The following is a 23,322-nucleotide window of genomic DNA, read 5'->3' as shown; positions in this document are numbered from 1 at the left end:
TTCATAATGTATTTTGCACTGTTTCCCACAAGAGAAGACAAAAATAGACTTTAAAAATATATGTTTTGACTGTTATGACAAAATAATACAATGTAAAACACTTCATTTGATATGTGCTTGAAGTATTATTTTGCCTTTTTATATTTCTTACAATCTTACAATGTACATAATACTATATATATATGTGTATATATATATATATATATATATATATATATATGTCAGCGAGTTGAGAATAAAATTAAGTCAACACTTTATATCCAAGATAAATTAATCAAGTTTTTATTATTATGATCTTTTAAGTTTTTTAACTTGGTTTAATTAATTTCACTGTTTCCTATCACTGCTAATACAGGAAAAATAAAACAGTAATTATAATATTAAAATGTTCAGGTATATTCGGGACCCACAAAACTCATAAAGCTTAGTTAATGATTTAGATGCTTTCAATGTATTAAGTAAAAATTATCTAAATTATAATATTTTGCACTATAATATAAATTCTGGGAAACTTATGTAAGTTTGTTTTAAAATATTTCTATATGTAACATATTGTGTTTTATTGAATTACATGACCTCTAGATATATGATCACTTGCTTAATGAGATTTTCAGAAGTTTGGACCTTAAATGATTGAGAACTAATTATAATACACACTGTTTTGAGACATTAATGTTGGGCAGTTCCCAGAGGAAACCACAGCTGGTGTGCAACCACAGGGCAATATACTTGGGTCATGGGATTTGGGAGCATATACCAGCTGTGCTCTAGGGCCACTCTGGCTGCCTCTCCAATTCTGAATACAATCATAATGTTGACATTTTGAATTAGAATGGTGTCAATGTCCTGACTGCTTCTCTGATAAGTGTCCTGGCAAATAATACACTGCTGTGAAATTTTTATTTTATTTTCAATTTTTATTGATGACACTATTATAGATGTCCCCCATCCCCTCCTTTGCCCACCTTCACCCTACCCCCTCCATCTTCCCCTGGCCTTCACTGCAATATTGTCTGTGCCCATTGTGAACGAAAGGAGCCACATGCTAACCTGACAAGCTCAGGGGAGGCCTGCGTGGCAGTCTTGCAAACTCAGAGACCTGAAATAACCACAAAGGATGGTTTGAAAATTAAATATTTAACTACAAACAGGTTATAGTGGGTAGTCATGTCCTAGTCCGATATCTTCCCTGACAAAGATCAACTTAGATCTTCTTTACTGAGCCCATTTGCCTTTTTGCCTCTAAGATAACATATCTGTGAGATATCTGTGAGATGTCTGGGTAACTTGTAACTTCCTTCTTTTGCTGGAGCCCCTGAGGCACAACCAAATGTGGTGGGCACCAGGACAGATACTTCAAATTCCTTCATTATCATGTTAATTGTTCCTGTACCCACCTAAGTATGTGTCCATCATTTTACTTTTTATCCAATCCCAGGGGTTTCCCACCGGTTGACTTTATCCCACCTCCTTAATCCATCACCAATGAATTTCATGTAGCCGACCTATGTCCCTCCTTTGATGGCAATGTATAAATACAGATGTAACCCACCATTCTTTGGAGCATTATCTCAATTCATTGAGGTTTTGCTTCCCGGCATATGTCGACAGTTTGGCTCAAATAAACTCACTAAAATTCTTTACAGGTTTCAATGTTTTTTTTCATTAACACCATGCATATTTGTTCTTTGGCTAATCTCTTCCGTTTCTTTTTAATGGTCCTACCCACCCCTGTCCCCTTTGAGATCTGTCAGTCTGTTCCATGTATTCATGACTCTGGTTTTGTTTGTCAGTTTATTTTGTTCATTAGATTCTAGATGTAGGTGAGATCATATGGTATTTGTCTTTCTCTGCCTGGCTTATTTCACTTAGCATAATAATCTCCAGGTCCATCCCTGCTGTAACAAAGGGTAAGAGTTCCTTCTTTTCCATCGTTGTGTATTTGTTACTTTCTACCTGGTCTTTTGGTTAAAGATTTAGTCTATAAGAATTATCTCTAATGAGAAGAAGTGATCATAGTTAAATTCTAAAATTTCCTTAGGCAAAAAGACTAACCTTGAGCTTGAATTTCCCCCCCACCCCCCCACCCCCGCCCCCGCAATTAAATCTGTTGGATTTCCAGTTTAGCCTAGGGCTAAACTGACCTCTTAAGTCAGTCTTTGTAAGTAGTGAAGTGGGTTCCCAGTGAGATGAGGCAGGAAAGTGTGGCTAAGTAAGAGTTTTGTTTTGCTTTTCCTCTCAGAATAACCACACATTTCTTAGAAAATCATTTTGCATAAACTACTCTAAAAATTGCCCTTGCAGTTCTGAGCTGTAAACTACCAAAGTTATTGAAAACAGAAAACCCAATGAAGTACTATTGCCAAACCACTGCTAGTTTTCTGAGTAGCTAACAAGGTCTTCTAAGATAATTTTCCACCTGCATCTTTAAAGTTTTCATTATAACTTCTTTAGATTATACAAATATTAATTTGGGCCAAATTAGAAAATAGAAAGACATGAAGACAAATAACAATGAAAACAAATAAAGAAAAACATTAATTTGAGCTATACCCATTGATGCTGTTTAATGCCCCTTATATTATTAAATCTTAAGTTCTTATAATGCAAAATATACAAATTACTCAAGTTATAATTAATATTTTATTTCTCACCTAACTATAAGGTAGGATACAATTGTACCTATAGGTTGTTATTATGGAGAATTTACTATAGAAGAAATTAAAGTTCAGAGACATTACATAACAGGAATCTCTTCACAGATAAAATATCAGAGATTCAGAACGTAAAATCAGGGCCCTTGGTGTTAGATTTATGACCTCTACATTGGATTTCCTCCATTTACAATGTCCTATATTTACCATTCATTGATCATACCATTTCTCTTTAACTCAAATGTGATATTTTTTTTTTCCTTTTTATATCTTTGATTTCCACTTAGCTTTCAAAGTCCAATTAAAATAAATACACTAATAATTTTTGTGAACAAGGCTGGCTAACTTTTTACCAAATTGCCATTTTTTATTTTTTTTTTACTGATTTTTTACTGACATAGATAATATATGTGTTTTCCCTTCCTTAGTTCACCACTAAAATTTATTATTCAGCCTCCCTGTACCTTGTTAGGACCATTTGACTAGCCCTCACCTATGGAAAGTACTTGGAAGTAGGAGCTGCCATTTCCAGGCCTGATTCCAGGAATTTATTCCCTAGGCTTTTATTCCAGGAATTTATTCCCTAGGCTTTTCCTATTCTCTCTTCCTTCATCTCCTGGCTGGATGCACAGATTCCAATGAAGGCAACCAAAACTCTAGCAAATGATAAAAACAACCTTTGTTCTCAATTAACCACATCCTCTGTGAACATCCATATTGGATTTTTTCATGAGTTTACACTTTTACTGTTTTAAGCACCTGAGATTTATTTGCTATCAATTGGTATTACAGACCTTGCCTAATGCACCATTTAATCTGCATTAATCATTTTCAGATTACAATGTAATTTAACAGACAATATCATATTTTAATATAATAGTCACATTACCTGGGTATTATAAGTTGCTGTAATTGGCTGAATTATGTCCCCTAAAAGTTCATATGTTTAAACTCTAATCCCCAGTACATCAGGAAATGAGTATATTTGGAGATAGGGGCTTTTAAGGGATAATTAAGTTAAATTATGTCCTTGGGGAGAATTCTAATCCAATACTACTGGTGTCCTTATAAGAAAAGAATATTTGAACATAGACACATACACAGAGGAAAAACCATGTGAAGACACAATGAGAGAAAAGACTGTCTTCAAGACAAGGAGAAAACTCTCAGAATGGAAAACCCTAATGATACTTTAATCTTGAACTTTTAGCCTCCAACATTATGAAAAAATTAATTTCTATTTTTTAAGCCACCTAGTCTGTGATACATTTTTATGGCAGCTCTAGAAAACTTATACAATTTCTCTCTGGATAAATAAATGAAGCTTAGAGAGAGGAAAATTGTAAATGACAAAATAATAAGTAGCAGAATCAGGAGTTAAGATCTGTTCTTGACATGTGAAGTGGAAATGCATTATATTTTTTCTGACTTTTACTATGAAGATTCTAGCATGCTAAATTCATATGAATTCTTATCATGCTTATTATTTGTGCCACCTATTTGGAATGTTTATATCACCATAGCTATTTATTTTTATATTATTTCCTTACTATATTTTAAATTCATTGTAGGGAAAGACTATATCTCTAATCTTCATATCCCTTATATAATCTGGATCCATGCCTTAAAGTTAAAAAGGTTCAATAAATATTATACTTAAAATGTTGCTTTATTTTAAGCTATATTTAAAACTTAGGGGTAAAACTTTATATTGAGGGAATGAAAAACCAGTGTTAAAAGTTATTCATGTAACAATAAATATATGTGGGTCTCATGCTTTGCCTGCCTACAAAGATGCTTTAATTTAGTTCATAACAAATTTTTAAAGCATGTATTTTTTTAAATTTTAATATGCATTTTTTCTTTTATATATATATTTTTTAAACAAAGATTTCTTCACAAATAGATTCTAAGGTGCATGTATAGATTGAATCTCCATTATGTTTTGCAACTCACATGTAATATTATCAAATGCTTTATATCTTTTTTAACAACCTCATAACTGTTATTATTACAGATATTAGCATAGACACATATGTAAACAAAAACTTTACATTTTACCTTTTGTATCTTTGTGTGGAATATGAAAAGCTCTGTTCAAACAGTTATTTTACTTACCTTCATTCATTTGTGCATCTTATTTGCCTGATAATATCCCACTATAAAGGTCTTAGGCATAATTCCTTAAAATCATGATTGTCATGGTAACTACCAGCAGCTGTGTACCAGTACCACTCATAGTTTCCTTTAAAATATTCAGGACTGAAACAGCAAAATAAGAGTATAATATAATGGTGTACCCAAACAAATTAATAAAAATAATAGATTTGTAAAGTCTAACATTCCTGTTGAACACTTTTGAAACATTGTTAGCTTGCAAGACATAAAATAATATTAAATAAAAATATGTGCATGCTGAAATAAATTAGATTTCAAAGGCATCATTTTTAATAAAGGCTTTTAACTGCCTCAGTCTGGAAATAGTCTGCAATCTGGTTGATAAATATGCGACAAATGACAAATTAATATGTGTTGGCCCTCATCAACATTGGAGACAAATGTTATTATAATGTTTTGGACTCTGCTCAGCTTTGTCTGTCTGGAGAAAGGTTGTACAAGTGGCAGAGGATCTGCAATTCCGAGGGATGAAGCTGCCCTCTATGTGAAAAGCGTGTGTGCTGCAGCATACAATAAAAAGTGAAAGAGTACAAGATTTAGAGGGAAACAAATTGTATTGACCTGCCAAATCCATTAAAATTCAAATATTTTTTTAAAAGAAGTCCTGAGATCCCACCAGAATTTCTAAAGCCTCAATGGAACTAACAACTGTTTCCCAATGGATTATGTATTTGTAGAAGTTGCTCAACTTCTTCTAACTTAATTTCTATCTCTTTAAATTTGCTATTTATAAGCTCTTAAAAATGTAATAAAACCACATTAACAAAGTCAGAAAAATGTAGAATAATTTTAAGTAATTAAAATTATTTTAAACACACTTGCTAGATTATATAAATACATAATAATAGATTATTTTATATTCAGATTATTACCATACATAACTGTGTTAATGAGTTTCCTAAGATCTTAGGGGAAAGAAAACAGTTAAATTATGACAAACTATGTCACTTTATTTTTTTTATTTTTATTTTTTTAAATTTCTTTATTGATTAAGGTGTCACATATTTGTCCTCATCCCCCCATTCCCATCCCACACCCCTCCCCATGGATGCCCCAACCCCCTGTTGAACTTAACCGTTGGATAGGCTCATATGCATGCACACAAGTCCTTTGGTTGATCTCTCCCCCCTCCTCCCAACCTCCCCTATCCTCCCTCTGAGGCCCGATAGTCCGATCGATGCCTCCTTGTTTCTGGTTCTGTTCTTGTTCCTCAGTCTATGTTGTTCATCATTTCCCCTAGATGAGCGAGATCATATGTCACTAGAGATATACTTATAAGAACTGAATGTGAGACGAGCAATAATAGTTATGCTGACAGGCAAATGAATCAGTCTGTAGTGAGTTTCTTTCTGGACCAACAGTTCTTTAGAGACCCAATTTCAATGTCCACCAGTTCCTTATGTGTACATGTCAGCACTGACCCCTCAGCTCTGGATGGTGGATAAATGGTGGTAACGGAGGTCCGACTCCCTCTGGTTTGGTCTCGGCCGGACCCAGGGGCACGGCTTCACCCGGATCCAGGGACACATGGCCTCACCCGGACCCAGGGGCGCGTGGCCTCTCCCAGACCCAGGGGCACGTGGCCTCACCCGGGCCTAGGTGCGCTAGGCCTCACCCGGATCCAGGGACACATGGCCTCACCCGGACCCGGGGGCGCGTGGCCTCGCCCAGACCCAGGGGCACGTGGCCTCACCCGGGCCTAGGTGCTCGAGGCCTCACCCGGATCCAGGGACACATGGCCTCACCCGGACCCAGGGGCGCGTGGACTCTCTCAGACCCAGGGGCGCGTGGCCTCACCCAGGTACGGGACCCAGCGTCATCCGGGTCCAGGGGCATATGGCCTCACCCGGACCTGGCATCCAGCTTCACCCGGACCCAGGGGCACATGGCCTCACCCGGACCCGGAATCCGACTTCACTTGGACCCAGGGGCACGTGGCCTCACCCAGACCCAGGGACGAGAGGCCTCACCTAGACCCAGAGGCGTGTGACCACACCCGAGCCCAGAGGCGCGCAACCTCGCCCGCACCCGGGTCCCAGCGGGGTTTCGTCTTCTTGATCCCAATTCCTGTTGGTCAATTCCCTCTCAGCAATTCCTTCGGCCATTTTCCCAGAGCTCCAGGACGGCTGCCGCAGAACTCGTTGGGCGGCGGGCTCGGCGAAACTCCGGTGTGCCCGGTGCACGGCGGCGGGCTGGTCCGGTGTCGCTGCGTCGGCCCTTGGGTCTGCAGCGGTGGCCGGTCGCCGAGCGTGCGCACCTGGCCGCTTCCAGGGCATTGAGATTCTTGAAGGACTCGGAGGTCAGCAAGCGCGGAGTCTCCCACCCCATGTCTCCCAGGGGCTCGTCTGACCGTGCTCGGCAGCCAGTGGAGCCATCCCCTCAGCCGGAGACCACCGGGGGAACTGCGCCGAGCACGGTCCAGGCCGCCATTGTGTCGCCTGAGCCGTAGTTCTTAAAGTGTGGTCTTTGGGTCACCGGCATCAGCATCATCCCGCATACCCTTCTTTTATTCTAGTTGTAGAGCATCCGCTCAGCCAGCCCTCTGGTGGTTCTGGATGGTGTCTGCTCTGCTCTCCCGTCGTAGTCTCAAAGTTGTTGTGGTAGGCAACGATCAGGCTTCCGCCCTATGCCTCCATCTTGGTTCTCCTTTGTATAGTTAAGTCTTGATTGTTGTTGGTGTCACTGGGAGGAATTGTCCTCCAGGGCAAATGCCGTGAGGGCCCTCTTTGTCTATAAAGAAAGAGTTGCTGTGCAGGAGACACGTTTATGGGCCGGGTCTTGGTGCCGCAAGGCTTTGGCGCTCACTGAATCTGCCTTTTGAATGTGTCCCTTATGCGCGTGGTTGAAATCTGGTGTCATCTCACACAGACCACTAGATGCCCTCGTTTCTGGGTCTCCAATGGAGTGTAGGTCAGCTACTGCCTGAAGCACTCAGCAGGGATTACAGCAAAAACTGTAGTTTCCTCCTCCTGTCTGAGTGGCCCTGGAGCAGTCCGACTAGAACCGCAGTTCATCTGGTCAAGCTGCCAGAGGGCAGGCCACCCACATGCACAAGCCGTTGCTTGGAGCGCAGGTGCGCCTGCAAGACTTGCGGGGCGGGTCTTCAAAACGTGCAGGGCGGGTCCCAGGGCGGGGCGGGTCTCAGGGCGGGGCGGGGTCTCAGGGCGGGGCGGGGTCTCAGGGCGCCAACAGGCCATGGCGCGGCGAACCGCAATGGCTAGAAGTCTGCTCCTTCTGCCTTCCACGTTTCTAAGCCCCCTCGTTCCGCACTCCAGCGCAGCAAACACTGATTGCTGGGCGCACCTCCGCAAGAGTCCCGCCTCTCCCCGCAGGCGTCTGGGTCTCCTGCGCGTCCCCAGAAGCTGGATTTCAGGGTGATGGGGAGCTAATCTCCCCTAGGGTTGGAACAAAAGCCGCGCGTACCTTCCCCCACCACCAGCCCGACCCACGCGCCTCCGCACCTCATCCCCTCCGATTTCGCTGGTTTCCTCTTCCCTCTTAGCTGTAAATCTACCATTCAGCCATCTCTCCTGTAGTTCTGGGTGGCAGATGCTCTGTCCTCCAGTCGTGCCCCTGAAATTGCTGTGCGCGGCACAGTTCGCAGTTCATTTGTTTAACTTTGCCGCCTTCCTGGTTCTCCTCCGCCAAAATGGCTAAAGGACTTGAATGTAAGATGGGAAATCCTAAGAATCCTCCAAATCAGTGTTGGCGGCCTCCGGGGCCCCGAGGATCTCTCCTATGTCACTTTAAGAGTCTCAAAATGTAGGCAAATTTCAAGTTGCTAATAATAAGTATTATTATCCATGTTTTTCATTATTTATATTTTATTATATGTCCTATATTTAGATCAGCAAGAAATTATTACTAGAGTTTTATATGAAAGGCACTATATTGTATTAACTAATAGCTATAAATTTATAAATGTATTTTAGTCCCAGATCTATCCATTTATAGTTGTATTATCTTGTGCAAGAATGGGGAAATTAATATTACTAACCAAGAGACTTCACCTAAAGATTAAATAATACATACATCTCAAACATTTAGCTCAATAAAATTCCCATAATAACTGATTAATATATGTTTGTATTCTTATTATTTAGGTTGCTACAGGATAATTTCCTTTCTCTGACTTTGGAGAACATCATAACAACAGTATCTTTTCCACTACTGTGGAGCTGTTTACCCTCTATCCCACCTTATCAAAGCAAAAGTAGTCAGCGTATGGTGCCACAACTTTTAAATTGTGTTTGACCCCTACCATAATCATTTCTTATTTTACCTAGTATTGGCTCACTACTTCATTGGGCTTCAGGTCTCCCTTCTCCCTTTCTGCTTAAATTTGCTGTGGGAATTTGAGAATTTAGTTTGTTTATGTTTGGAGAAAGCCTAAAGCTAGTAATATCCTACAAGTGCATTGCTATGTGTAGATACTATTACAACAAGTATTGAAACACTCTCTATATAACAAAAATTTTCAAATTCTTGCCAATGGCCCATTTGATAGGAGCTATAGTCAATACAACTACTTATAGCACATGGAAATATTTCGGGGAAATTGGGTAGTATTTGGTTTTTATATAAGAACTAGAGGCCCAATGCATGAAATTTTTGCAAGGGTCTTGGCCCTTGCAGCACTGGCTTCATTCTGCTGTTCAGTCTAATTAGCATATTAGCTCTTTATTATATAGGGTATGACCTGCAGCTCATTTCAACATTGAGTGGCCACCCATTTTATTGAGTACTTTCTTTATGTTTTTGTATAAAATGTACATGATGTAAAATGTGTCAAAAGGAGGAGAAAGAGAATTTTAGTGTCTATGATGATTTCAACTGATATAGCTGAGCTATAGATGAGACCAAAGTTGAGACAGATCAACTTTTCCATACTCTAAGAAGATCCATTTAGTGCTAATATGTGTCCTGGTGCACATAATATAAGAGCATAAAAAGAAGGAAAACTCTTTAGTGTGATATGGCAGAAGAAAGCTGTGATAAGCATGCAGGAGTTTTCCACCTGATTCTGCCATGTGATCTTTGACAAATCATTTAACTTCTATTGTTACAGAAGACCGGAAAAAAACCAAGCCATGCTTAGAGAAAGGGAGTGACATTTTATTAAGGGCACAGCCAGAGAAAAATGTGCCTTTCAAATTCTGGGCCCCGACACATGCAGGAAACCTTTTCTATTTATACTTTTCCTAGCTCTTTTGTCTCCCAAATTTGGAATGAGACTTCCGGGCCTTCTGGGAAAGAAAGCCTACGATGTGCTGGGAAGGGGCCATGAGACCATATCTCAAGGCCTGGCCTGGTGTCAGCACTGACAACTCTGTCCATAGTCCACGGCGTCTCTGGAATGGGAGTAGTCTTATGTTCCTTATTATTTAAGCAAGCAAGCATTTACAGAAGCCAAAACAGCAGGGTTAAAATTTCAAACAGCAGTTTTTATATAAGGTGGCTGCTTCACTATGACTCCAGACCCTGATGTATAATTCAGAGATGGTATTATTCTCCATGTTTTCCACAATGTCTCAAATGCTAGGGATGTGATGTTTTTTGATAAAAGGAGCCTTCTGCTTAATTTGCCCATCACAGCTATGGTGGCCTTAGATCCGAGAGGATAGACAGGAAGTCCCAAAAACTCCTGTAGCAGGTACACATATTTGAACGATAATGAAGGTAGCTGGGTTCTACTCAAGATCGATTGATATCACCTGTGTAGAGCTCAAATAAACCATATGATCACTCCCTCTCAATGTAAGAAGAAAGTTCATAATGCCTCCCATTTTCCTTACATTGTGCAGTTGAGATTGACACATTGCAAGCTTGATGACTGACATATTACTAGTGTGCATACTATCAGAGACACTAAAAATATCATGTAGGTTTAATGACTCTTTTTGTTTACTGAGTAATTTAAGTATCAGGGAGAACCTGAATATTTATAGAAATGAAAAAATGAGTAAAACTAAGTTTTTTAACCAACCAATTAGCACTTGCCTATTCTGTTAGGGGTGAAAGCTGGGAAATAAATGGCAAAATAATCTGACATTTAACAGGCCCTCCTTCTGTAAGTGATGCATCATGTTATAATTATTTTTTTCTTAGTTTATAAATGTGGAATTTGAGGCACAAAGAAGTTATGTCTTATGTCCAAAGTCAAACAGTTATGTACTGTGCAACAATAATTTAATTCTATGCAAATAAGTCAATAAAGTTTGTGCTCTTTATTCTATGAATTACTGGGGTAAAGTTGTCAACATGGAATGCTCTAAATTTATCCCAATAATTAAAGTAATTACCATAATGCTAAAAAGTATTTGGAATTCTTTAAATTCTTTTTAAAGTAAATTGTTAACCATATACAGATGCCTGTTCACATGCACACATGTGCACACACAAAACCAAATTATTATCATTATGCTAGTAATATATCAGATGAAATCTTATTCCACAATATGAAATGGATTTTAATTGTCCTCTGTGTGATTTAATATCAACATCATGTCATTTCTGTGGAATTTGTCCACAGAAAAACGTTATTTTATTGCAGGGTGGCAAAGGAAGAATTTAAACATTAGGTAGAAATAGAAGACCAGAGGAAGAAAAAAGATTGTCTCATCCAGCAAGCTTAGATCCTTCATATATGGAAACAATGTTCCTTGAGGTGGATTTTTAAAAATATATTCTTATTGATTTCAGAGTGGAAGGGAAGGGAGAGAGAGATAGAAACATCAATGATGAGAGAGAATCACTGATTGGCTGCCTTCTGCATGTTCCCCAGTGGGGATCAAGTCTGCAACTCAGGTATATGCCCTGACCAGAATCAAACCATGACCTCCTGGTTCCTAAGTCGATACTCAACCACTGAGCAACACCAGCTGGGCCCTTGAGATGGATTTTAATTTAATTTTAATACATTGCATTTTTAAACTTCAAATTCTTCATTGTACATTAAATAACACTAAGGTATTTTCAACAGGTTAATAAATGACATTACTATTTTAGCTAGTCTTATACATATGTATAAATCTTATCTTTATCATGTACATTATTTACAAAATAAAATAGCATTAAAATCAAGACAACAAGCAAAGCCTTCTTTAAAAATAATGATTGCAACCAGTTTTATCTGACATTGAGAAAGAATGAATGGATAGTAGCATGGACAAGCAGTTTTTTCTTATGCTCAGTTTCTATTCTAAGTAAATATGTCATTATTTTAAAGAGAAGGAAGTTTTTTATAGAATATTTTTGAAAAATTCACAGAACTCAAGCTAAGTTAATAACCTTATATATTTCACAGAAGATAAACCAAAACTTCAAATGAAAAGCCAAATCAAAATAAACCACACATAATTATCCTTGGCAATCCCAAGAAAAATGTTATGTTAAAATCCATTCAGAAAAACACAGACAATATGACATCCAAGAAGAATAGACATTTTCTTAGTAATTAAAAAATTTGGAGAGCATAACAGTAATATTAATAAGAAAAAACACAACCAAACTACATATTTGTGGAAACTAGAAGGGTATTTAAATAGTAAGCAAAACCATTAAACGATTATTATATTGTAAAAATCCTAAAATTAGTAAGGAATTGAGGAGAATTCAGTGAAAGAGGAATCTGTACTCAAAGCCAAAGAAAATGTAAGAGCATTTTAACAAAATAAAATTAAACAAAAATGACTATCAAACTTAAATATTTTTATAGTGAGCACTATTTTAAAATTAAATGTCCTTTCAAAGTCTATCATTTATGTCTTAGTAAATCCTATGCATGTGGATAATTGATGGTTTTAGCAATAATTGACTAACTTATTATTTTACTATGATTTGAAAATTCAACTTATAAAATAATTTCTAATACTTTTGTCTTACATAAGATGGGATCTATATTCCTTTTAATTAATAATGTAGTACATAAAATAATTCTTTAATTACTCACTTTATAGAAGGTTTTGATATTTCCTAAGTCATATAAACCTCATTATTTTAAAAATATATTAATTTTTTTGCATATCCTATCTAATAAAAGAGTAATATGCAGATTGATCATCACTCCAACACACAATATGGCTTCCCTCATGTGGTCAAAGATCCTACCCCCATGTGGACACAAGATGGCCAGCAGGGGAGGCCAGTTTGGAGGCACCCAGCCTGCAAGGGAGGGCAGTTGGAGGCGATCAACCCTGCAGGGGAGGGCAGTTAGGGGTGACCGGGCCGGCAGAGGAGGGAAGTTGGGGGCAAACAGGCTGGCAGGGGAGCAGTTAGGCATCAATCAGGCTGGCAGCAGAGTGGTTAGGGGGTGATCAGGCTGGCAGGCAGAAGCGGTTAGGGGAAATCAGAAAGGCAGGCAGGTGAGCAGTTGGGAGCTAGCAGTCCTGGATCGTGAGAGGGATGGCCCAGATTGGAGAGGGTACAGGCTGGGCTGAGGGACACCCCCCCCCCCGTGCATGAATTTCATGCACCGGGCCTCTAGTACTATTATGTAAAACCAATACCTCAAACATATTTAAAACACCGAGATCTTATTTTGGTTTCAAATAAAATTGATAGTTTGACTTGAAAAGAATTTTCACCTCTACAATATTTTGTCTTGCCATCAATTAATACAATATTATTTTTATTATACATGACTTCCCTAATGCTCTTTATTAAAGTTTTATTGGTTTTTACTTTATTGTTCTTGAAACATTCTTGTTAGAATTACTCCAGGTTTCTTTATATTTTTCTTCCTTTTGTAGATCAGTGCATTGTTTTATATTTCATTTGGTTATAGCTAGAAACACTAGACAACTATGTGATAGTCTTCTTTTTAAGTATTTAATCATTACATTAAAATACAAGCAAGAATTACATCTCTCTCTGGTGAAACTTTTCTCTTTAAATAATTTTATGTGAGGGCCTTGAGATATACCAATTATATAAAACATTTTAAAATAAAAACACTATTTCTAATTTACAAAACAAACCAGTAATGTATACAAGAATCTTATAAATAAAAGCCTAATATGCTAAGTGTCCAGTCATATGATTAGCCATTCAACCAATCAAAGTGTAATATGTTAATGATATGCTAAGGTCATTCAATTGCTTGCTATGATGTGCACTGAACACCAGGGGGCAGACGCTCCTACCAGTAGATTAGCTTGCTGCTGGGGTCTGGCTGATAGGGACTGAGCAAGACAGGCTGGACATATCCTAGAGCCCTCCCATAGTCCCTCCCTGGCTGGCCAACCTTCTTCATCCCTCCCCGGCCCTGATTGTCCACCCGTGGGGTCCCTCAGCCTGGCCTGTGCCCTCTTGCAATCTAGGATCCCTTGGGGGATGTCAGAGAGCTGGTTTTGGACTGATGGCCGAATGGCTCGTTGCTATGATGCGCACTGACCACCAGGGGGCAGATGCTCAATGCAGGAGCTGCCCCATGGTGGCCAGTGCACTACCACAGGGGGAGTGTTGCTCAGCCAGAAGTTGGGCTCATGGCTGGAGAGCAAAGTGATGGTGACACGATCCTCTCCTGCCTCCGCAGCAGTGCTAAGGATGTCCAACTGCTGGCTTAAGCCCGATCCCCATGGGAAGTGGGCTTAAGCCATCAGTCAGACATCCTCCCAGGGCTCCCACACTGCGAGAGGGTACAGGTTGGGCTGAGGGATGCCCCCAAGTGCAAGAATTTCATGCACCAGGTCTCAAGTTCTCCATAAAATTGGTTAATTAATCTATATATATATATATAAAAGGCTAAGCAACTGTCTATCTGACTGACCAGTAAGTATGATGCACACTAACCACCAGGGGGCAGACACTCAACACAGGAGCTGCAGAGCTGTGGTGACTTGGCAACAGCTGTTCTTGGGTGACGTACCCCGGTACCAGAGAGGAGGGAGCCTGATTCTGGGGTGAGTCACCCAAGAACCACCCTCTCACAATCCGGGACTCCACGGAGGATGTTGGAGAGCCAGTTTCAGCCCAATCCCCACAGGCCAGGCTGAGGGACCGCACCTGCCAGAGGGACCTCATTCACTCCACAGATGCCCTTCAAGCTGCAGCGCCACCCCAGGTGCGGCTGTCCAGGGAGGGACACCCGGGGGTTGGCTCCAGGGCATGTCCAGCCTGTCTTGCCCAGTCCCACCCCGCCAGCCACCTTCAATTAATTTCCTTTCAATGTTCATGAATCTGTGCACCGGGGCACTAGTGTAAACATAATTTGTTTAAACTGAATATAAGAAATATTCACTTTCTTTAATTTTATGTATTTATTTATTTACTTAAAAATAAATTTGTATTGATTTTATTTTTATTTATTTATTTTTTAAATACAATTGTATTTATTTCAGAGAGGAAGGGTGAGGGAGAGATAGAAACATTAATGATGAGAGAGAATCATTGACCAGTTGTCTCCTGCATGCCCCACACTGGGGATCCATCCTGCAACCCGGGCATATGAACTGACCGGGAATGGAACTGTGACCTTCTGGTTCATAGATCGATGCTCAGCCACTGAGCCATGCTGACTGGGCAAAACTAACTTTTTTATTGTCTGACTCCTTAAGTTGGAAATAACTAGTACCAAATGGTATAAAATTGTTGACAATTTACTTTTATTGTCTGCACAAGGGTAACCTGGAGTTCCACCATGCTCCCATTACTCCAGATGTACCACAATAATGTTGAACAAACTAATTTTTATTTCAATTTTTTTTTAGAATTTAATCATTGATCATATTGGATATGGAGAATCATTTTTTTGTCTATGCCTTTATTATGATACTAACATAATTCTTACACATTTTCTTCTTTTCTCTTATTTTATGCACTAAAATAGTTCTGCTAAAACAAAGATTAGCAGTGGCAGTAATAGACATCCTTGTTTTTAATCTATAAATACTATTGGAATGCCATCTAAAAATAGACTATTGGATGCTTATTTCTGGTAGTGAAATGTTATGTAATTGTATCAGTCTTATTCCATTGCTTAGATGATTATCTTGAAGGGGTAATAAATTTAATCTACAAATATTTATGAAGTGCTTACTCTGTGTCAAGCATGGTAAAAAAGCTTTTGTCAAATGTAATGAATTACAGTGATAGACAGTCTAATGTTTAACTTTCTGCATTGCTTCAATAAAATATATTAAATTATGCTATACTTTAAAACACTAATTACATGACAGTTTTCATTATTAGTTTTTCTTCCATAAATTCAATTGCATAGCTTCACATATATTCTTATGTATTGAGAAAATGTAAAATACGAAAATTATATTAAGGTATCTGCCTTTTTTATTCAGTTCCTATCAATTATCTTTGATGAGCAATATTCTATGATTTTAATAGAATCCAATATTTTACTTTCTTATGTGTAATTAGTTCTGTTTTGTTCTTTTTTACTCTAGTTCAAAAAGATATTCTATTTTTTAAATCTAAAACACTCCATAGTTTTAGCTCTAAATATGGCCTGTTACTTATCTCAAAGTAAAATTAGATATGGGGGCAGTGTGGATCATGTTTCTTTTCTTCAGATAATTATCCTATTGTTCCAACACCTTTTTGAATAAAATATTATTTTCTTATTGAAGTCCTTTGTCATTCTAAAAATTTATTTGGCCAATACCCCAAAAAGATAAACTTATGAAGTAGTAGATGTGCTAATTAAGGTGATGGGGAGAATTATTTCACAATATATGTATATACCAATAATCACGTTGTACACTTTATTTTAAATTTGTATTTGTCCATTATACCTCAATAAAATTGAAAAGAAAACATTATTTTACCAAATATGTATACTTCTTACCTCTCCATTCTGGTCTATTGATCTGCCTATCTAACTTTTTAGCAAAACTATAATGTTTGGTATACAAATTTAGGCTTTGATTTAATTTGTATTGAATATATAGATCAATTGAAAAAAAAAACCACTGACAATTGAACAGAAGTAAGTATTCCCATCCATGAGTATGTTATATCTTCCCATTAAATTCAGTTTTATTTTATTTCTCTCAGGAATATTTTATAGTTTTTAGAATACAGATCTTACAAGTCACTTGTTAAATTTACCCTAGAGTCTTTTTAGTTTAACTAGAGGCCTGGAGCATGAAATTTATGCATAAGGAGGGTTCCTAGGCTTGGCTGGTAATAAGGGCCGATCAGGGCCTTCTGGCTGCCTACCGGGGTCTTCCTTCTGGCTTCTGGTCGGGGCCTCCCTTCTCTGGCTGCTGGCTGCTAGCTGGGGCTTTTCTTTGTTCCGTGCCACCCCCTGGTGGTCAGTGCATGTCATAGCGAGTGATAGAACTGGTCTCTGGTCAAACTCCTGCAGGGACACTTTGCCTATTAGCCTTTTTTATATATAGACTAGAGGCCCAGTGCATGATTGAATCATGCATGTGTAGGGTCCCCTACACGCTTTCGCTTTAGATCACGGGGGAGCTGGGTGCCTGTCCACTGGTGCCTGAGCGGACAGGCACCCAGCTCCCCCGCTTTTAATGGTCCCCGGTGGGACGTGAGCTCGCTGCCCCAGAGGCCCCTTCTGTGCCGCAGCACAGCCATGGTGCAGACGCTGAGCTCGAGCCGCCCGCCGGTCCAATCGCCCCCCCCCCCCCCGACCCCCCTGAGTCCCGCCCCCCCGCGCCTCCTGGCCAATCGCGGGCATAGCGAAGGTACGGTCAATTTGCATATTTGTCTATTATTAGGTAGGATTTTAACATAGTTCATTGTTAGCATAGTAATGCAATCAATTTTTTAAAATATATATGATTTTATTGATTTGAGAGAGAGAGAGAAAGGGAGATGGATAGAGAGAAAAATATAGATATGAAAGAGAAATATTGATCAGTTGCTGCCCGTATGCATTTGAACTGAGAATCAAACCTGCAACCTGGGTATGTGCCCTAACCTAGAATCAAACAGGTGACCTTTCGGTGCATGGAATGAGGCTCAACCAATTGAGCCACACTTACCTGGGCAATGCAATCAAATTTTGCTTATGAAATTTGTATCCTATCTCATTTCTAAAATAACTTTTAGTAGTGGTAGTTTTCATTCTTATAAAAATTTTGGGATTTTTCCATGTACATATTTACATTGCATGTTAAATAGGAAAATTGTACTTCTTGCTTTTAAATAATTATCTATTTTTTTTCTTTTTAGTGCTTTATTGTAATAAAAATAGATAGCCATACATGTTCAATATAAAGGGTAAGAGTACATGTCCTGGCCATATTAAGGATAACAATTCAATATTTCCACAATTTAAATGATGCTAACTTTAGGTTTATTTTTAACACCTTTTAACAGTTTGAAGAAGTTTCCCATCATTTCTACCATTCTTAGTTTTCTGAGAATTTTTATTAGAACAGATATTGAGTATTGTCAATACTTTTTCTGCAACTATTCAGGACTTTAAAATTTCAGCTATTTCAAATAACTAATCATCCTACTTGGGCAAAGAGTCACTGCAGTCTTGTTTATAGGTGGACACAGGGGGATGGTTTGGAGATGGGAACTGGAGGTGCCTGATTTGAATTTCTAAGCCTTTTGGACTTCATTGAAATTCTCAACTTGGTTACACCTTTCTATCTACCAATGAGAAATGCTATTACTAGTATTATTTGTCACAATATGTAGGTACACAGAAAATGAAAATAGATATATGAGTATAAAAGTTTGTAACTATTTTTAAGAAATGATTGAAATGAAATTTAACAGCAATAAGAAAAGGAAATATATACCTATATATGTATACTTATATATAGATATAGATATAGATACAGATATATATAGATATAGAAATAGATATAGATGATATAGATAGATATAGATATAGATATAGATATAGATTAGATATAGATATAGATATAGATTAGATATAGATATAGATATAGATATAGATTAGATATAGATATAGATATAGATATAGATATAGATATAGATATAGATATAGATTAGATATAGATATATATGATATAGATATAAAGATATATAGATATACTTATGTAATGATACTATTCTTGAAAAAAGTCTATGCAGTTATAATTTTAGAAAATGCTGCCTTTCCACTTAAAGTGGTATCTTATCCAACTTCAGCCAACACTGCCATTGTCCACCCAGATACTTTTGTCTTTATGGCTCTGAGTACCTTGGCTCAGTTTCCAGATGCCAGCACCTCATTGTCTTTGCCTGAGGAGTTTCTCTGCTTTCTAAAGTCCACATTGATGCCTGAAGTAGCAAGGGATTGATGTCCCTCAAAAGCAGCCTTTAAAAAAAGTGTAGTGGTAATTAATATATGTATTCTTTAGCTCTCTTGCCCCCCCCAATGGAATGCTTTTGGGATGCAGGTTGACTCTACCATCCCAGAGTTCTCTGGTAAGGTAAAGTTCCTGTTACTCTCAATAGCAAAGTGCTTGATAACATTTTTAAACTGCTTTCTCCCCCAGGTGTGTCTTGGAATCACCTTCAAAATAAACTGCTTGTACTGGAATCCCTGTCTCAAATTCTGCTTTAGGGGAAATTTATCTAAGAAAGTTGATGACATAAAAAGCTACAGGAAGTCAATCCTCAGAATGAGATTCAAGAATTAGACCGCCTGCCCAAGGATGTCAATAAGTACACCTTTTGCTGGTGTTAAGAGGAGCTTGTTATCACACCAGCATGTTTAGCCAGCACAGCTAATAAAAACCCAAGGATGACAAAATGGAAGGGGCTTGACAGGGCTATGTGGTGTCTCTAATTTTGAAGATCTATGGAGCAAGGAAATTTCCAAGGAAGGTGGAGTAATTTGGTGTCAGTTAGGTGCAATGGAGGCACTAAAGGAATAAAATTACAGACTCAATCTACTTGTCACCGTAGGGCACAATGTGAAAATAAGGTTACCCTGGCAACATTTAAAGGGACCTTTATATTTTGTCACTAAACGGCAGATTGTGAAGGAGAAACAGTCCCAGGTCTTGACTGTGAAAGTAAAGTAACAGAGTTAAAAAAAAGAAGACTGAATTAAGAAGGCCAGCAATCCCCCTACACTGAAGTAGAGGCCTACATCCTGAGAAGGACTCTGTGATATTGAGGTGAGGCATCAAGGCAGATGTGCCTGAGGCTCTTGAAACCCTCCTCCTCCCCCCCCCGCGCCCCTCCCCCCCCCCAATACCCATGATCTTTCTGATTGAGAAGTGGTCCACTACCACTTCCCTTGCCTGGAGAACATGTAAACGCTCCAGGAGATGGTGTTTTCCATTCTGAACATGTACTTCCACTTGCCCTCATTGCTTCTGTAGCAATAATTAGTGTGAAGTAACAAGGCCCAAGAGGGAAGTATTATCACAACTTCAGGCATAAGGTGTTTTTCACCAAGAGAATGTCAGACCTAATAACATAAATTTTTTGGGTTCAGGATGAACAGGGAGAGGATGTCAAGCTGAGAGGAGAGTATACACCTGTCAGTTTTCCTTTTCTTTAATGACCTTGCAAGGATACCTGAAACTGATCATAATACGCTACAAGACTGCTCCTTAATGCTTGAAAAAGTGATAAAGACATGATCAAACTGTCTTGAAGGAATATTATAGCAGGAATTAAAGGGTTCAAGAAGCAGTGTCTTAGTTATTTTGGGGTGCTATAACAAAATATCATAAACTGGGTTGTTTATAAACAAAACAAATTTATTTCTCACAGTTATGGAAGTTAGAAGTCTGAGATCAAGGTGGCATCATAGTCAAGCTCTAATCAGAACCCTCTTCATGGTACAGTTACATGGGTAAGAGCAAATAAATGAAGCCAACTTTCTCATAATTCTTGTTTTTTATATATTTTTATTAATTTCAGAGAGGAAGGAAGAGGGAGAGAGAGATAGAAACATCCATGATGAGAGAAAATCATGGATTGGCTGCCTCCTGCAAGTCCCCCACTGGGGATCAAGCCCACAACCAGGGCATGTACCCTCGACTGGAATCGAACCTGGGACCTTTCAGTTCGCAGGCCGACGCTTTATCCAGTGAGCCAAACCAACTAGGGCTAACTTCCTCATAATTCTTATAAAAACACTAATTCCATTCAGAAGGAATTAGTGACCATATCTGGCCCTAACTGCCTCACAAAGGCCCCACCTCCTAATATCCTTACACTAGGGATTAGGATTTCAACATACATATTTGGGGGCACAGACATCCAGTCTACAGTAGTAGGCATAGTAAAATCTATTAATTAAGGAAAATATGGAACTCTCTGTTCTATGGAAAGGCTCCTAGAACAATCCCTTTACTAAAGCAATAAGGAATGTGTAGTGAGATGGACACTAGCACCATTGAGGAGCTCTTTGCCAGCCTAAAAAATAAAAGATATCACTTTCATTTTCCAGCGTGGAAGGTGACTCAAGGCCTGATGGCTGCACGTAACCATCAAAGACAGGGTTGGCATAAACTCTCAAATGAGCAACAAGGCCAAAATGGCAAAGATACCCCTGGTACAATGTGATATGTGGTGATGGCTAATGGATTATGGATGGGGAATCTAGAAGCAAAGTAAATAGACAAGCAGAATGTTGTTTGATTTATGTAACCAACATAATAAACAACAGGTGGGCTGATGGCTAATGTATCAACCACAATGGAAAAATATATGATTCTTCATCCAGTTTCCAGGCCTATGGTAATTCTCAGACATGGGGCCCATCAATGGAAGGAGGAGGCAGCTTTTAAAGCTTTGTTACAGAACACAAAGTATGCACAGGAGTAATTCCTCCATTTCTTCTTGCAGAGTACTCTACAGAGAGGGAACTATAGACTATTGAATATGGGTCTGAAGTAACCTTGAAAATTCCATTGTGGCCTTGGGTAGAGTTCTGAATATGGAAACCAGGTAATAAATGGAGTTATAGCCATGTTCATATCAGATTGTCCACAGTCTCCACAACCCATCTCCTAAAATGTAATCTTGTGCCCTGATTGATGATTGAAATGGATATTCTTAGTACCTGGAAAAGTCATCTCTCATATCAGGTTTTCTACCTGTGAAAAGAGAGTCATAATGAAAGGGAAAGCTAAATAGAAGCCGCTGAAACTAGACTCCTCCCCAATTCCATCCCTGGCCAAGACAGTAAATCAGAATCAATACTGAAGCCTGGACGCAATGGTAGAGAAAAGCAGCCCCTCAGATACTTATCGGGCTCAGAGGTGGTGATCCCCATCACACATCTCTTTAATGTACAGGTCTGGCCCTCATGCCACAGATGGATGATGCCAGAGAGACCATAAATTGAACAAAGTGGTAGTCCAAATAGCAACTACTAGCAGGATGTGCTCTCCGTACTTGGCAGGATTAACATACCTTCAGGCACTTAGTATGTAGCTATTGATGTTGTAAATGAATTCTTTCTAATCTCTATCAGGAGGGAGAATCAAAAGCAGTTTCCATTCACTGGGGACAGATAGCATTGTCCATTCATGTTCTCAGCTTCACAAGGAATAACTACAAGGGGCCTGGGCCAGCTGAAGTGCTGGATGCAGATGAAGGTTCTAGTGGGGACAGCAGGGGACGGAGATGATGAATACCAAGTACTGTAACAGAGACTGTAGTTTGTGCCACTAATCCTCCTCCTATAAAAGTGTTTGTTTGTTTGTTTGTTTTTGTATGTAACTGACCAGCAACTTAAGGGATAGGTGACAAGGTGAAGAAAATGCAACATGGGGAATGCATGTTTAGAACAGAGCAGGTATGTGGCAGAGAGGGGATTAACTCTGAAGTGCATGTTCTACTTTGTGTTACACTGACTTCTACATTTCCTAGCAGGATTAAAGGCTCCTGTTACCCCCTGGCATAAAAAGGTTTGCTTAAAACAAACCCATTTAGGGCTTTTTTTCCTTTCCTGTCTCAGTTCCCAACTTTACTACTGGTGTTTCCTGGGATACTTGGTAGTTACTTGAAAAGGGAACCCGGGAAGGCTGGTCAACCTTGAAGCTAAAGGTCAGAGCCAACCACTCCCTATCTAATTGAGACAATGGTAACTGAGGCAACTTCCCCACCAAATAATCATGTAAATCCTTACTGATAAGATAATCTGTCTGTTACTGGAATTACCTGCCTAAGGGCAATGGGTGTATCTCAGAACCCCAATAAAAGGGATGGTAAAGGCCAGAGCAGGAGTAGTCCTCCCACTAGAGGTGGGCTCCCGCCTGGCCCCCCATTTACCCAAATTAACTCTTTTCCAGTCTCTTTTCATTTTGATTGCGGACTTCTCCAGAAACAGTACCTGAACTGGAACCCTGAAACACGAGGGACATGACAAGGGATCCCACAATCAACTCTTTCCTTTTTAAATCCTTATATCTTGGCCTGCTTCTGATAGAGCCCAAACTAAGACACAAGGATTAATAAAGAAGAGTAAGAAGGTGAAGGTGGGGGGTCAGGATGGGAATGTGTCCTGTGAATTTTAAAACCTCATGTTGAAGAAAAGCCATTGACCATGTATTCCCAAAACTGCCTTCAAACCTGGTGAGAC

The sequence above is a fragment of the Eptesicus fuscus genome, chromosome 8 (assembly GCF_027574615.1).
Source record: "Eptesicus fuscus isolate TK198812 chromosome 8, DD_ASM_mEF_20220401, whole genome shotgun sequence".
NCBI classification, from domain to species: Eukaryota; Metazoa; Chordata; class Mammalia; order Chiroptera; family Vespertilionidae; genus Eptesicus; species Eptesicus fuscus.
Note: the sequence above shows the minus strand (reverse complement) of the source record.